At 49.8% G+C, this 14632-nt stretch overlaps 7 non-coding genes and 16 pseudogenes across 7 annotated transcripts; all 23 read left to right on the top strand.

Moving 5' to 3' along the window:
• The first annotated feature begins 223 nt into the window (after positions 1-223).
• On the top strand, positions 224-342 carry LOC142562081 (5S ribosomal RNA; annotated as a pseudogene).
• A 525-nt stretch (positions 343-867) lies between these two features.
• On the top strand, positions 868-986 carry LOC142561450 (5S ribosomal RNA; annotated as a pseudogene).
• Positions 987-1510: 524 nt separating this feature from the next.
• Positions 1511-1629, top strand: LOC142562768 (5S ribosomal RNA). Its single transcript, XR_012824081.1, has one exon. It is a non-coding gene; the product is annotated as a 5S ribosomal RNA (ribosomal RNA).
• A 527-nt stretch (positions 1630-2156) lies between these two features.
• Positions 2157-2275, top strand: LOC142561562 (5S ribosomal RNA; annotated as a pseudogene).
• A 525-nt stretch (positions 2276-2800) lies between these two features.
• On the top strand, positions 2801-2919 carry LOC142562080 (5S ribosomal RNA; annotated as a pseudogene).
• A 525-nt stretch (positions 2920-3444) lies between these two features.
• Positions 3445-3563, top strand: LOC142561664 (5S ribosomal RNA). Its single transcript, XR_012823820.1, has one exon. It is a non-coding gene; the product is annotated as a 5S ribosomal RNA (ribosomal RNA).
• A 525-nt stretch (positions 3564-4088) lies between these two features.
• LOC142561449 (5S ribosomal RNA) lies at positions 4089-4207 on the top strand (annotated as a pseudogene).
• A 524-nt stretch (positions 4208-4731) lies between these two features.
• On the top strand, positions 4732-4850 carry LOC142562763 (5S ribosomal RNA). The gene has a single exon (XR_012824076.1). It is a non-coding gene; the product is annotated as a 5S ribosomal RNA (ribosomal RNA).
• A 527-nt stretch (positions 4851-5377) lies between these two features.
• On the top strand, positions 5378-5496 carry LOC142561332 (5S ribosomal RNA; annotated as a pseudogene).
• Positions 5497-6024: 528 nt separating this feature from the next.
• On the top strand, positions 6025-6143 carry LOC142562840 (5S ribosomal RNA). The gene has a single exon (XR_012824151.1). It is a non-coding gene; the product is annotated as a 5S ribosomal RNA (ribosomal RNA).
• Positions 6144-6668: 525 nt separating this feature from the next.
• On the top strand, positions 6669-6787 carry LOC142561635 (5S ribosomal RNA; annotated as a pseudogene).
• Positions 6788-7310: 523 nt separating this feature from the next.
• LOC142561696 (5S ribosomal RNA) lies at positions 7311-7429 on the top strand (annotated as a pseudogene).
• A 525-nt stretch (positions 7430-7954) lies between these two features.
• LOC142562391 (5S ribosomal RNA) lies at positions 7955-8073 on the top strand (annotated as a pseudogene).
• Positions 8074-8598: 525 nt separating this feature from the next.
• LOC142561652 (5S ribosomal RNA) lies at positions 8599-8717 on the top strand. The gene has a single exon (XR_012823819.1). It is a non-coding gene; the product is annotated as a 5S ribosomal RNA (ribosomal RNA).
• Positions 8718-9243: 526 nt separating this feature from the next.
• Positions 9244-9362, top strand: LOC142561448 (5S ribosomal RNA; annotated as a pseudogene).
• Positions 9363-9887: 525 nt separating this feature from the next.
• On the top strand, positions 9888-10006 carry LOC142561560 (5S ribosomal RNA; annotated as a pseudogene).
• Positions 10007-10617: 611 nt separating this feature from the next.
• On the top strand, positions 10618-10736 carry LOC142562426 (5S ribosomal RNA). The gene has a single exon (XR_012823906.1). It is a non-coding gene; the product is annotated as a 5S ribosomal RNA (ribosomal RNA).
• A 527-nt stretch (positions 10737-11263) lies between these two features.
• On the top strand, positions 11264-11382 carry LOC142561331 (5S ribosomal RNA; annotated as a pseudogene).
• Positions 11383-11907: 525 nt separating this feature from the next.
• LOC142561185 (5S ribosomal RNA) lies at positions 11908-12026 on the top strand. Its single transcript, XR_012823711.1, has one exon. It is a non-coding gene; the product is annotated as a 5S ribosomal RNA (ribosomal RNA).
• A 525-nt stretch (positions 12027-12551) lies between these two features.
• Positions 12552-12670, top strand: LOC142561634 (5S ribosomal RNA; annotated as a pseudogene).
• Positions 12671-13193: 523 nt separating this feature from the next.
• On the top strand, positions 13194-13312 carry LOC142561511 (5S ribosomal RNA; annotated as a pseudogene).
• A 523-nt stretch (positions 13313-13835) lies between these two features.
• On the top strand, positions 13836-13954 carry LOC142562195 (5S ribosomal RNA; annotated as a pseudogene).
• A 526-nt stretch (positions 13955-14480) lies between these two features.
• On the top strand, positions 14481-14599 carry LOC142561999 (5S ribosomal RNA; annotated as a pseudogene).
• Positions 14600-14632: the final 33 nt, after the last annotated feature.

Here is a 14632-nt window from a genome sequence, read left to right as displayed (position 1 = left end):
GCTGCAACGCGCGCAAAATGTGGCGCTCGCCCTCTTGTTTTTGGGAGCACTAGCACGCACGCATGCAGCGAACAACCACAAACGGAGTGATCAACGTACACGACGCGTGCGTGTATTGTTCACGGTAAGACTGCCGCGTACTTGCTGTATGCTGTAGCAATACATTCGGCGACTGCACAACATAGCAGCACGATACAGGTGCAGTCGTAAACAGCACATTCTCGCCATCGGCCATACCATGCTGAATACGCCGGTTCTCGTCCGCTTCCCGAAGCTAAGCAGCATTGGGCTCGGTCAGTACTTGGGAGGGAGACCACCTGGGAACATCGAGTGCTGATGGCACCGTTCTTTTTGCTTTTTTATTGCGTGCTTCTGTGACGTCTTGTTTTTTTTTCATTTGCACAACGTGTGGGTGGTTGCATTTACTGTAACTTACGATCAACTGGAGCCTGCTGATGGAGCCAACGCCGAAGTGTAACACCAACAATATTCAGGTCACTACACGATATTGTACGCGGAATGATGACGGTGGTAAGCGGTATACGTAATGATGCAAAATTTAGTCGCACAAGCTTCTAACCGCTTACTTATCACACCCGCATACAGCTCAATGACAACGCTTCAATAAAGTGGCACCCTTGTTTGCTGCAACGCGCGCAAAATGTGGCGCTCGCCCTCTTGTTTTTGTGAGCACTAGCACGCACGCATGCAGCGAACAACCACAAACGGAGTGATCAACGTACACGACGCGTGCGTATATTGTTCACGGAAAGACTCCCGCGTACGTGCTGTATGCTGTAGCAATACATTCGGCGACTGCACAACATAGCAGCACGATACAGGTGCAGTCGTAAACAGCACATTCTCGCCATCGGCCATACCATGCTGAATACGCCGGTTCTCGTCCGCTCCCCGAAGCTAAGCAGCATTGGGCTCGGTCAGTACTTGGGAGGGAGACCACCTGGGAACACCGAGTGCTGATGGCGCCGTTCTTTTTGCTTTTTATTGCGTGCTTCTGTGACGTCTTGTTTTTTTTTTCATTTGCACAACGTGTGGGTGGTTGCATTTACTGTAACTTACGTTCAACTGGAGCCTGCTGGTAGAGCCAACGCCGAAGTGTAACACCAACAATATTCAGGCCACTACGCAATATTGTACGCGGAATGCTGACGGTGGTAAGCGGTATACATAATGATGCAAAATTTAGTCGCACAAGCTTCTAACCGCTTACTTATCACACCCGCATACAGCTCAATCACAACGCATCAATAAAGTGGCACCTTGTGGGCTGCAACGCGCGCAAAATGTGGCGCTCGCCCTCTTGTTTTTGTGAGCACTAGCACGCACGCATGCAGCGAACAACCACAAACTGAGCGATCAACGTACACGACGCGTGCGTATATTGTTCACGGAAAGACTGCAGCGTACGTGCTGTATGCTGTAGCAATACACTCGGCGACTGTACAACATAGCAGCACCATACAGGTGCACTCGTAAACAGCACATTCTCGCCATCGGCCATACCATGCTGAAAACGCCGGTTCTCGTCCGATCCCCGAAGCTAAGCAGCATTGGGCTAGGTCAGTACTGGGGAGGGAGACCACCTGGGAACACTGAGTGCTGATGGCACCGTTCTTTTTCCTTTTGTATTGCGTGCTTCTGTGACGTCTTGTTTTTTTTCTTTCATTTGCACAACGTGTGGGTGGTTGCATTTACTGTAACTTACGTTCAACTGGAGCCTGCTGGTAGAGCCAACGCCGAAGTGTAACACCAACAATATTCAGGCCACTACACGATATTGTACGCGGAATGATGACAGTGGTAAGCGGTATACGTAATGATGCAAAATTTAGTCGCACAAGCTTCTAACCGCTTACTTATCACACCCGCATACAGCTCAATGACAACGCATCAATAAAGTGGCACCTTGTGGGCTGCAACGCGCGCAAAATGTGGCGCTCGCCCTCTTGTTTTTGTGAGCACTAGCACGCACGCATGCAGCGAACAACCACAAACGGAGTGATCAACGTACACGACGCGTGCGTATATTGTTCACGGTAAGACTGCCGCGTACGTGCTGTATGCTGTAGCAATACTTTCGGCGACTGCACAACATAGCAGCACAATACAGGTGCAGTCGTAAACAGCACATTCTCGCCATCGGCCATACCATGCTGAATACGCCGGTTCTCGTCCGCTCCCCGAAGCTAAGCAGCATTGGGCTCGGTCAGTACTTGGGAGGGAGACCACCTGGGAACATCGAGTGCTGATGGCACCGTTCTTTTTGCTTTTTTATTGCGTGCTTCTGTGACGTCTTGTTTTTTTTTCATTTACAGAACTGTGTGGGTGGTTGCATTTACTGTAACTTACGTTCAACTGGAGCCTGCTGGTAGAGCCAACGCCGAAGTGTAACACCAACAATATTCAGGCCACTACACGATATTGTACGCGGAATGATGACGGTGGTAAGCGGTATACGTAATGATGCAAAATTTAGTCGCACAAGCTTCTAACCGCTTACTTATCACACCCGCATACAGCTCAATGACAACGCATCAATAAAGTGGCCCCTTGTGGGCTGCAACGCGCGCAAAATGTGGCGCTCGCCCTCTTGTTTTTGGGAGCACTAGCACGCACGCATGCAGCGAACAACCACAAACGGAGTGATCAACGTACACGACGCGTGCGTGTATTGTTCACGGTAAGACTGCCGCGTACTTGCTGTATGCTGTAGCAATACATTCGGCGACTGCTCAACATAGCAGCACGATACAGGTGCAGTCGTAAACAGCACATTCTCGCCATCGGCCATACCATGCTGAATACGCCGGTTCTCGTCCGCTTCCCGAAGCTAAGCAGCATTGGGCTCGGTCAGTACTTGGGAGGGAGACCACCTGGGAACATCGAGTGCTGATGGCACCGTTCTTTTTGCTTTTTTATTGTGTGCTTCTGTGACGTCATGTTTTTTTTTCATTTACACAACTGTGTGGGTGGTTGCATTTACTGTAACTTACGTTCAACTGGAGCCTGCTGGTAGAGCCAACGCCGAAGTGTAACACCAACAATATTCAGGTCACTACACGATATTGTACGCGGAATGATGACGGTGGTAAGCGGTATACGTAATGATGCAAAATTTAGTCGCACAAGCTTCTAACCGCTTACTTATCACACCCGCATACAGCTCAATGACAACGCATCAATAAAGTGGCACCTTGTGCGCTGCAACGCGCGCAAAATGTGGCGCTCGCCCTCTTGTTTTTGTGAGCACTAGCACGCACGCATGCAGCGAACAACCACAAACGGAGTGATCAACGTACACGACGCGTGCCTGTATTGTTCACGGAAAGACTGCCGCGTACGTACTGTATGCTGTAGCAATACTTTCGGCGACTGCACAACATAGCAGCACGATACAGGTGCAGTCGTAAACTGCACATTCTCGCCATCGGCCATACCATGCTGAATACGCCGGTTCTCGTCCGATCCCCGAAGCTAAGCAGCATTGGGCTCGGTCAGTACTTGGGAGGGAGACCACCTGGGAACACCGAGTGCTGATGGCACCGTTCTTTTTGCTTTTTTATTGCGTGCTTCTGTGACGTCTTGTTTTTTTTTCATTTGCACAACGTGTGGGTGGTTGCATTTACTGTAACTTACGATCAAGTGGAGCCTGCTGATGGAGCCAACGCCGAAGTGTAACACCAACAATATTCAGGTCGCTACACGATATTGTACGCGGAATGATGACGGTGGTAAGCGGTATACGTAATGATGCAAAATTTAGTCGCACAAGCTTCTAACCGCTTACTTATCACACCCGCATACAGCTCAATGACAACGCTTCAATAAAGTGGCACCCTTGTTTGCTGCAACGCGCGCAAAATGTGGCGCTCGCCCTCTTGTTTTTGTGAGCACTAGCACGCACGCATGCAGCGAACAACCACAAACGGAGTGATCAACGTACACGACGCGTGCGTATATTGTTCACGGAAAGACTCCCGCGTACGTGCTGTATGCTGTAGCAATACATTCGGCGACTGCACAACATAGCAGCACGATACAGGTGCAGTCGTAAACAGCACATTCTCGCCATCGGCCATACCATGCTGAATACGCCGGTTCTCGTCCGCTCCCCGAAGCTAAGCAGCATTGGGCTCGGTCAGTACTTGGGAGGGAGACCACCTGGGAACACCGAGTGCTGATGGCGCCGTTCTTTTTGCTTTTTTATTGCGTGCTTCTGTGACGTCTTGTTTTTTTTTCATTTGCACAACGTGTGGGTGGTTGCATTTACTGTAACTTACGTTCAACTGGAACCTGCTGGTAGAGCCAACGCCGAAGTGTAACACCAACAATATTCAGGCCACTACGCAATATTGTACGCGGAATGCTGACGGTGGTAAGCGGTATACATAATGATGCAAAATTTAGTCGCACAAGCTTCTAACCGCTTACTTATCACACCCGCATACAGCTCAATCACAACGCATCAATAAAGTGGCACCTTGTGGGCTGCAACGCGCGCAAAATGTGGCGCTCGCCCTCTTGTTTTTGTGAGCACTAGCACGCACGCATGCAGCGAACAACCACAAACTGAGCGATCAACGTACACGACGCGTGCGTATATTGTTCACGGAAAGACTGCAGCGTACGTGCTGTATGCTGTAGCAATACACTCGGCGACTGTACAACATAGCAGCACCATACAGGTGCACCCGTAAACAGCACATTCTCGCCATCGGCCATACCATGCTGAATACGCCGGTTCTCTTCCGATCCCCGAAGCTAAGCAGCATTGGGCTAGGTCAGTACTTGGGAGGGAGACCACCTGGGAACACCGAGTGCTGATGGCACCGTTCTTTTTCCTTTTGTATTGCGTGCTTCTGTGACGTCTTGTTTTTTTTCTTTCATTTGCACAACGTGTGGGTCGTTGCATTTACTGTAACTTACGTTCAACTGGAGCCTGCTGGTAGAGCCAACGCCGAAGTGTAACACCAACAATATTCAGGCCACTACACGATATTGTACGCGGAATGATGACGGTGGTAAGCGGTATACGTAATGATGCAAAATTTAATCGCACAAGCTTCTAAGCGCTTACTTATCACACCCGCATACAGCTCAATGACAACGCATCAATAAAGTGGCACCTTGTGGGCTGCAACGCGCGCAAAATGTGGCGCTCGCCCTCTTGTTTTTGTGAGCACTAGCACGCACGCATGCAGCGAACTACCACAAACGGAGTGATCAACGTACACGACGCGTGCGTGTATTCTTCACGGAAAGACTGCCGCGTACGTGCTGTATGCTGTAGCAATACATTCGGCGACTGCACAACATAGCAGCACGATACAGGTGCAGTCGTAAACAGCACATTCTCGACATCGGCCATACCATGCTGAATACGCCGGTTCTCGTCCGATCCCCGAAGATAAGCAGCATTGGGCTCGGTCAGTACTTGGGAGGGAGACCACCTGGGAACACCGAGTGCTGATGGCACCGTTCTTTTTGCTTTTTTATTGCGTGCTTCTGTGACGTCTTGTTTCTTTTTTTTTCATTTGCACAACGTGTGGGTGGTTGCATTTCCTGTAACTTACGTTCAACTGGACAATGCTGGTAGAGCCAACGCCGAAGTGTAACACCAACAATATTCAGGCCACTACGCAATATTGTACGCGGAATGCTGACGGTGGTAAGCGGTATACATAATGATGCAAAATTTAGTCGCACAAGCTTCTAACCGCTTACTTATCACACCCGCATACAGCTCAATCACAACGCATCAATAAAGTGGCACCTTGTGGGCTGCAACGCGCGCAAAATGTGGCGCTCGCCCTCTTGTTTTTGTGAGCACTAGCACGCACGCATGCAGCGAACAACCACAAACGGAGTGATCAACGTACACGACGCGTGCGTGTATTGTTCACGGTAAGACTGCCGCGTACGTGCTGTATGCTGTAGCAATACATTCGGCGACTGTACAAAATAGCAGCACGATACAGGTGCAGTCGTAAACAGCACATTCTCGCCATCGGCCATACCATGCTGAATACGCTGGTTCTCGTCCGATCCCCGAAGTTAAGCAGCATTGGGCTCGGTCAGTACTTGGGAGGGAGACCACCTGGGAACACCGAGTGCTGATGGCACGGTTATTTTTGCTTTTTTATTGCGTGCTTCTGTGACGTCTTGTTTTTTTTTTTATTTGCACAACGTGTGAGTGGTTGCATTTACTGTAACTTACGTTCAACTGGAGCCTGCTGGTAGAGCCAACGCCGAAGTGTAACACCAACAATAGTCAGGCCACTACACGATATTGTACGCGGAATGATGACGGTGGTAAGCGGTATACGTACTGATGCAAAATTTAGTCGCACAAGCTTCTAACCGCTTACTTATCACACCCGCATACAGCTCAATGACAACGCATCAATAAAGTGGCACCTTGTGGGCTGCAACGCGCGCAAAATGTGGCGCTCGCCCTCTAGTTTTTGTGAGCACAAGCACGCACGCATGCAGCGAACAACCACAAACGGAGTGATCAACGTACACGACGCGTGCGTGTATTGTTCACGGAAAGACTGCCGCGTACGTGATGTATGCTGTAGCAATACATTCGGCGACTGCACAACATAGCAGCACGATACAGGTGCAGTTGTAAACAGCACATTCTCGCCATCGGCCATACCATGCTGAATACGCTGGTTCTCGTCCGTTCCCCGAAGCTAAGCAGCATTGGGCTCGGTCAGTACTTGGGAGGGAGACCACCTGGGAACACCGAGTGCTGATGGCACCGTTCTTTTTGCTTTTTTATTGCGTGCTTCTGTGACTTCTTGTTTTTTTTCATTTGCACAACGTGTGGGTGGTTGCATTTACTGTGACTTACGTTCAACTGGAGCCTGCTGGTAGAGCCAACGCCGACGTGTAACACAAACAATATTCAGGCCACTACACGATATTGTACGCGGAATGATGACAGTGGTAAGCGGTATACGTAATGATGCCAAATTTAGTCGCACAAGCTTCTAACCGCTTACTTATCACACCCGCATACAGCTCAATGACAACGCATCAATAAAGTGGCACCTTGTGGGCTGCAACGCGCGCAAAATGTGGCGCTCGCCCTCTTGTTTTTGTGAGCACTAGCACGCACGCATGCAGCGAACAACCACAAACGGAGTGATCAACGTACACGACGCGTGCGTGTATTGTTCACGGTAAGACTGCCGCGTACGTGCTGTATACTGTAGCAATACATTCGGCGACTGCACAACATAGCAGCACGATACAGGTGCAGTCGTAAACAGCACATTCTCGCCATCGGCCATACCATGCTGAATACGCCGGTTCTCGTCCAATCCCCGAAGATAAGCAGCATTGGGCTCGGTCAGTACTTGGGAGGGAGACCACCTGGGAACACCGAGTGCTGATGGCACGGTTCTTTTTGCTTTTTTATTGCGTGCTTCTGTGACGTCTTGTTTTTTTTTCATTTACAGAACTGTGTGGGTGGTTGCATTTACTGTAACTTACGTTCAACTGGAGCCTGCTGGTAGAGCCAACGCCGAAGTGTAACACCAACAATATTCAGGCCACTACACGATATTGTACGCGGAATGATGACGGTGGTAAGCGGTATACGTAATGATGCAAAATTTAGTCGCACAAGCTTCTAACCGCTTACTTATCACACCCGCATACAGCTCAATGACAACGCATCAATAAAGTGGCCCCTTGTGGGCTGCAACGCGCGCAAAATGTGGCGCTCGCCCTCTTGTTTTTGGGAGCACTAGCACGCACGCATGCAGCGAACAACCACAAACGGAGTGATCAACGTACACGACGCGTGCGTGTATTGTTCACGGTAAGACTGCCGCGTACTTGCTGTATGCTGTAGCAATACATTCGGCGACTGCACAACATAGCAGCACGATACAGGTGCAGTCGTAAACAGCACATTCTCGCCATCGGCCATACCATGCTGAATACGCCGGTTCTCGTCCGCTTCCCGAAGCTAAGCAGCATTGGGCTCGGTCAGTACATGGGAGGGAGACCACCTGGGAACATCGAGTGCTGATGGCACCGTTCTTTTTGCTTTTTTATTGTGTGCTTCTGTGACGTCATGTTTTTTTTTCATTTACACAACTGTGTGGGTGGTTGCATTTACTGTAACTTACGTTCAACTGGAGCCTGCTGGTAGAGCCAACGCCGAAGTGTAACACCAACAATATTCAGGTCACTACACGATATTGTACGCGGAATGATGACGGTGGTAAGCGGTATACGTAATGATGCAAAATTTAGTCGCACAAGCTTCTAACCGCTTACTTATCACACCCGCATACAGCTCAATGACAACGCATCAATAAAGTGGCACCTTGTGCGCTGCAACGCGCGCAAAATGTGGCGCTCGCCCTCTTGTTTTTGTGAGCACTAGCACGCACGCATGCAGCGAACAACCACAAACGGAGTGATCAACGTACACGACGCGTGCCTGTATTGTTCACGGAAAGACTGCCGCGTACGTACTGTATGCTGTAGCAATACTTTCGGCGACTGCACAACATAGCAGCACGATACAGGTGCAGTCGTAAACTGCACATTCTCGCCATCGGCCATACCATGCTGAATACGCCGGTTCTCGTCCGATCCCCGAAGCTAAGCAGCATTGGGCTCGGTCAGTACTTGGGAGGGAGACCACCTGGGAACACCGAGTGCTGATGGCACCGTTCTTTTTGCTTTTTTATTGCGTGCTTCTGTGACGTCTTGTTTTTTTTTTCATTTGCACAACGTGTGGGTGGTTGCATTTACTGTAACTTACGATCAAGTGGAGCCTGCTGATGGAGCCAACGCCGAAGTGTAACACCAACAATATTCAGGTCACTACACGATATTGTACGCGGAATGATGACGGTGGTAAGCGGTATACGTAATGATGCAAAATTTAGTCGCACAAGCTTCTAACCGCTTACTTATCACACCCGCATACAGCTCAATGACAACGCTTCAATAAAGTGGCACCCTTGTTTGCTGCAACGCGCGCAAAATGTGGCGCTCGCCCTCTTGTTTTTGTGAGCACTAGCACGCACGCATGCAGCGAACAACCACAAACGGAGTGATCAACGTACACGACGCGTGCGTATATTGTTCACGGAAAGACTCCCGCGTACGTGCTGTATGCTGTAGCAATACATTCGGCGACTGCACAACATAGCAGCACGATACAGGTGCAGTCGTAAACAGCACATTCTCGCCATCGGCCATACCATGCTGAATACGCCGGTTCTCGTCCGCTCCCCGAAGCTAAGCAGCATTGGGCTCGGTCAGTACTTGGGAGGGAGACCACCTGGGAACACCGAGTGCTGATGGCGCCGTTCTTTTTGCTTTTTTATTGCGTGCTTCTGTGACGTCTTGTTTTTTTTTCATTTGCACAACGTGTGGGTGGTTGCATTTACTGTAACTTACGTTCAACTGGAGCCTGCTGATAGAGCCAACGCCGAAGTGTAACACCAACAATATTCAGGTCACTACACGATATTGTACGCGGAATGATGACGGTGGTAAGCGGTATACGTAATGATGCAAAATTTAGTCGCACAAGCTTCCAACCGCTTACTTATCACACCCGCATACAGCTCAATGACAACGCTTCAATAAAGTGGCACCCTTGTTTGCTGCAACGCGCGCAAAATGTGGCGCTCGCCCTCTTGTTTTTGTGAGCACTAGCACGCACGCATGCAGCGAACAACCACAAACGGAGTGATCAACGTACACGACGCGTGCGTGTATTGTTCACGGAAAGACTGCCGCGTACGTGCTGTATGCTGTAGCAATACACTCGGCGACTGCACAACATAGCAGCACGATACAGGTGCAGTCGTAAACAGCACATTCTCGCCATCGGCCATACCATGCTGAATACGCCGGTTCTCGTCCGCTCCCCGAAGCTAAGCAGCATTGGGCTCGGTCAGTACTTGGGAGGGAGACCACCTGGGAACATCGAGTGCTGATGGCACCGTTCTTTTTGCTTTTTTATTGCGTGCTTCTGTGATGTCTTGTTTTTTTTTCATTTACACAACTGTGTGGGTGGTTGCATTTACTGTAACTTACGTTCAACTGGAGCCTGCTGGTAGAGCCAACGCCGAAGTTTGTTTGTTTGTTTGTTTGTTTATTGGTTTCTTTCCAATACAAGGAAAAAGCGAAGGGAGAGCTAAAGGCTACTAGCCTGACGAGGCCCTCACCAACAATATTCAGGCCACTACGCAATATTGTACGCGGAATGCTGACGGTGGTAAGCGGTATACATAATGATGCAAAATTTAGTCGCACAAGCTTCTAACCGCTTACTTATCACACCCGCATACAGCTCAATCACAACGCATCAATAAAGTGGCACCTTGTGGGCTGCAACGCGCGCAAAATGTGGCGCTCGCCCTCTTGTTTTTGTGAGCACTAGCACGCACGCATGCAGCGAACAACCACAAACTGAGCGATCAACGTACACGACGCGTGCGTATATTGTTCACGGAAAGACTGCAGCGTACGTGCTGTATGCTGTAGCAATACACTCGGCGACTGTACAACATAGCAGCACCATACAGGTGCACCCGTAAACAGCACATTCTCGCCATCGGCCATACCATGCTGAATACGCCGGTTCTCGTCCGATCCCCGAAGCTAAGCAGCATTGGGCTAGGTCAGTACTTGGGAGGGAGACCACCTGGGAACACCGAGTGCTGATGGCACCGTTCTTTTTCCTTTTGTATTGCGTGCTTCTGTGACGTCTTGTTTTTTTTCTTTCATTTGCACAACGTGTGGGTCGTTGCATTTACTGTAACTTACGTTCAACTGGAGCCTGCTGGTAGAGCCAACGCCGAAGTGTAACACCAACAATATTCAGGCCACTACACGATATTGTACGCGGAATGATGACGGTGGTAAGCGGTATACGTAATGATGCAAAATTTAATCGCACAAGCTTCTAAGCGCTTACTTATCACACCCGCATACAGCTCAATGACAACGCATCAATAAAGTGGCACCTTGTGGGCTGCAACGCGCGCAAAATGTGGCGCTCGCCCTCTTGTTTTTGTGAGCACTAGCACGCACGCATGCAGCGAACAACCACAAACGGAGTGATCAACGTACACGACGCGTGCGTGTATTCTTCACGGAAAGACTGCCGCGTACGTGCTGTATGCTGTAGCAATACATTCGGCGACTGCACAACATAGCAGCACGATACAGGTGCAGTCGTAAACAGCACATTCTCGACATCGGCCATACCATGCTGAATACGCCGGTTCTCGTCCGATCCCCGAAGATAAGCAGCATTGGGCTCGGTCAGTACTTGGGAGGGAGACCACCTGGGAACACCGAGTGCTGATGGCACCGTTCTTTTTGCTTTTTTATTGCGTGCTTCTGTGACGTCTTGTTTCTTTTTTTTTCATTTGCACAACGTGTGGGTGGTTGCATTTCCTGTAACTTACGTTCAACTGGACAATGCTGGTAGAGCCAACGCCGAAGTGTAACACCAACAATATTCAGGCACTAGACGATATTGTACGCGGAATGATGACAGTGGTAAGCGGTATACGTAATGATGCCAAATTTAGTCGCACAGGCTTCTAACCGCTTACTTATCACACCCGCATACAGCTAAATGACAACGCATCAATAAAGTGGCACCTGTGGGCTGCAACGCGCGCAAAATGTGGCGCTCGCCCTCTTGTTTTTGTGAGCACTAGCACGCACGCATGCAGCGAACAACCACAAACGAAGTGATCAACGTACACGACGCGTGCGTGTATTGTTCACGGAAAGACTGCCGCGTACGTGCTGTATGTGTAGCAATACATTCGCCGACTGCACAACATAGCAGCACGATACAGGTGCAGTCGTAAACAGCCCATTCTCGCCATCGGCCATACCATGCTGAATACGCCGGTTCTCGTCCGTTCCCCGAAGCTAAGCAGCATTGGGCTCGGTCAGTACTTGGGAGGGAGACCACCTGGGAATACCGAGTGCTGATGGCACCGTTCTTTTTGCTTTTTTATTGCGTGCTTCTCTGACGTCTTGTTTTTTTTTTCATTGGAACAACGTGTGGGTGGTTGCATTTCCTGTAACTTACGTTCAACTGAAGAATGCTGGTAGAGCCAACGCCGAAGTGTAACACCAACAATATTCAGGCCACTACACGATATTGTACGCGGAATGATGACGGTGGTAAGCGGTATACGTAATGATGCAAAATTTAGTCGCACAAGCTTCTAACCGCTTACTTATCACACCCGCATACAGCTCAATGACAACGCATCAATAAAGGGGCACCTTGTGGGCTGCAACGCGCGCAAAATGTGGCGCTCGCCCTCTTGTTTTTGTGAGCACTAGCACGCACGCATGCAGCGAACAACCACAAACGGAGTGATCAACGTACACGACGCGTGCGTGTATTGTTCACGGAAAGACTGCCGCGTACGTGATGTATGCTGTAGCAATACATTCGGCGACTGCACAACATAGCAGCACGATACAGGTGCAGTTGTAAACAGCACATTCTCGCCATCGGCCATACCATGCTGAATACGCTGGTTCTCGTCCGTTCCCCGAAGCTAAGCAGCATTGGGCTCGGTCAGTACTTGGGAGGGAGACCACCTGGGAACACCGAGTGCTGATGGCACCGTTCTTTTTGCTTTTTTATTGCGTGCTTCTGTGACTTCTTGTTTTTTTTCATTTGCACAACGTGTGGGTGGTTGCATTTACTGTGACTTACGTTCAACTGGAGCCTGCTGGTAGAGCCAACGCCGACGTGTAACACAAACAATATTCAGGCCACTACACGATATTGTACGCGGAATGATGACAGTGGTAAGCGGTATACGTAATGATGCCAAATTTAGTCGCACAAGCTTCTAACCGCTTACTTATCACACCCGCATACAGCTCAATGACAACGCATCAATAAAGTGGCACCTTGTGGGCTGCAACGCGCGCAAAATGTGGCGCTCGCCCTCTTGTTTTTGTGAGCACTAGCACGCACGCATGCAGCGAACAACCACAAACGGAGTGATCAACGTACACGACGCGTGCGTGTATTGTTCACGGTAAGACTGCCGCGTACGTGCTGTATACTGTAGCAATACATTCGGCGACTGCACAACATAGCAGCACGATACAGGTGCAGTCGTAAACAGCACATTCTCGCCATCGGCCATACCATGCTGAATACGCCGGTTCTCGTCCAATCCCCGAAGCTAAGCAGCATTGGGCTCGGTCAGTACTTGGGAGGGAGACCACCTGGGAACACCGAGTGCTGATGGCACGGTTCTTTTTGCTTTTTTATTGCGTGCTTCTGTGACGTCTTGTTTTTTTTTATTTGCACAACGTGTGGGTGGTTGCATTTACTGTCTCTTACGTTCAACTGGAGCCTGCTGGTAGAGCCAACGCCGAAGTGTAACACCAACAATATTCAGGCCACTACACGATATTGTACGCGGAATGATGACGGTGGTAAGTGGTATACGTACTGATGCAAAATTTAGTCGCACAAGCTTCTAAGCGCTTACATATCACACCCGCATAGAGCTCAATGACAACGCATCAATAAAGTGGCACCTTGTGGGCTGCAACGCGCGCAAAATGTGCCGCTCGCCCTCTTGTTTTTGTGAGCACAAGCACGCACTCATGCGGCGAACAACCACAAACGGAGTGATCAACGTACACGACGCGTGCGTGTATTGTTCACGGAAAGACTGCCGCGTACCTGATGTATGCTGTAGCAATACATTCGGCGACTGCACAACATAGCCGCACGATACAGGTGCAGTTGGAAACAGCACATTCTCGCCATCGGCCATACCATGCTGAATACGCTGGTTCTCGTCCGTTCCCCGAAGGTAAGCAGCATTGGGCTCGGTCAGTACTTGGGAGGGAGACCACCTGGGAACACCGAGCGCTGATGGCACCGATCTTTTTGCTTTTTTATTGCGTGCTTCTGTGACGTCTTGTTTTTTTTTTTTTCATTTGCACAACGTGTGGGTGGTTGCATTTACTGTGACTTACGTTCAACTGGAGCCTGCTGGTAGAGCCAACGCCGAAGTGTAACACCAACAATATTCAGGCCACTAGACGATATTGTACGCGGAATGATGACAGTGGTAAGCGGTATACGTAATGATGCCAAATTTAGTCGCACAGGCTTCTAACCGCTTACTTATCACACCCGCATACAGCTAAATGACAACGCATCAATAAAGTGGCACCTGTGGGCTGCAACGCGCGCAAAATGTGGCGCTCGCCCTCTTGTTTTTGTGAGCACTAGCACGCACGCATGCAGCGAACAACCACAAACGAAGTGATCAACGTACACGACGCGTGCGTGTATTGTTCACGGAAAGACTGCCGCGTACGTGCTGTATGTGTAGCAATACATTCGCCGACTGCACAACATAGCAGCACGATACAGGTGCAGTCGTAAACAGCACATTCTCGCCATCGGCCATACCATGCTGAATACGCCGGTTCTCGTCCGTTCCCCGAAGCTAAGCAGCATTGGGCTCGGTCAGTACTTGGGAGGGAGACCACCTGGGAATACCGAGTGCTTATGGCACCGTTCTTTTTGCTTTTTTATTGCGTGCTTCTC

This window comes from Dermacentor variabilis, chromosome 10 (genome assembly GCF_050947875.1).
Source record: "Dermacentor variabilis isolate Ectoservices chromosome 10, ASM5094787v1, whole genome shotgun sequence".
NCBI lineage: Eukaryota > Metazoa > Arthropoda > Arachnida > Ixodida > Ixodidae > Dermacentor > Dermacentor variabilis.
Note: the sequence above shows the minus strand (reverse complement) of the source record. Positions and strands in the feature narration are given on the sequence as shown.